Raw genomic sequence first — 485 nt, 5'->3', positions numbered from 1 at the left:
TACGACGTGGGTAACCCACTTGCGTCAATTCCCGCAATACGTTGAATTAGAAGGGCTGGGTTTCCAGTCTAGCTAGCCAGATGACTATTGTGCCGCTCTAGCCGAGAGGCAAAGTATTTTTGTTTTTAAAAAAGCTTTGCTTTGAAGATGAAAGAATATGTAATTTTTACAAACCAAATAATAAACCGTATATGAAACTCTGTATCTGGACATTTTGTATTGAGCTAATTGATTCAGTCAAATCAAGTGCTTTCTCAATTTCACCCCGATGTAAATGGCATAATTAAACCTCTTATCTTTATTAAAATTTGAATGCTGACAAAATCACTGCAGACTCTTTATGTTCTGGGTAACTTGGCCAGAAAATCAAATCAAAATCAAACAGAACGTAAGACTCCCTTATGTTCTCCCGTATTTTGCATACCTAGAGTGTACTGATAGGAATATAATGATCTTGCTACCAAAAATATACAAAAAAACCCCAA

This window comes from Ahaetulla prasina, chromosome 6 (assembly GCF_028640845.1).
Source record: "Ahaetulla prasina isolate Xishuangbanna chromosome 6, ASM2864084v1, whole genome shotgun sequence".
Classification (NCBI taxonomy): Eukaryota; Metazoa; Chordata; class Lepidosauria; order Squamata; family Colubridae; genus Ahaetulla; species Ahaetulla prasina.
The sequence above is the reverse complement of the archived record's forward strand: the minus strand, read 5'-3'. Positions refer to the sequence as shown.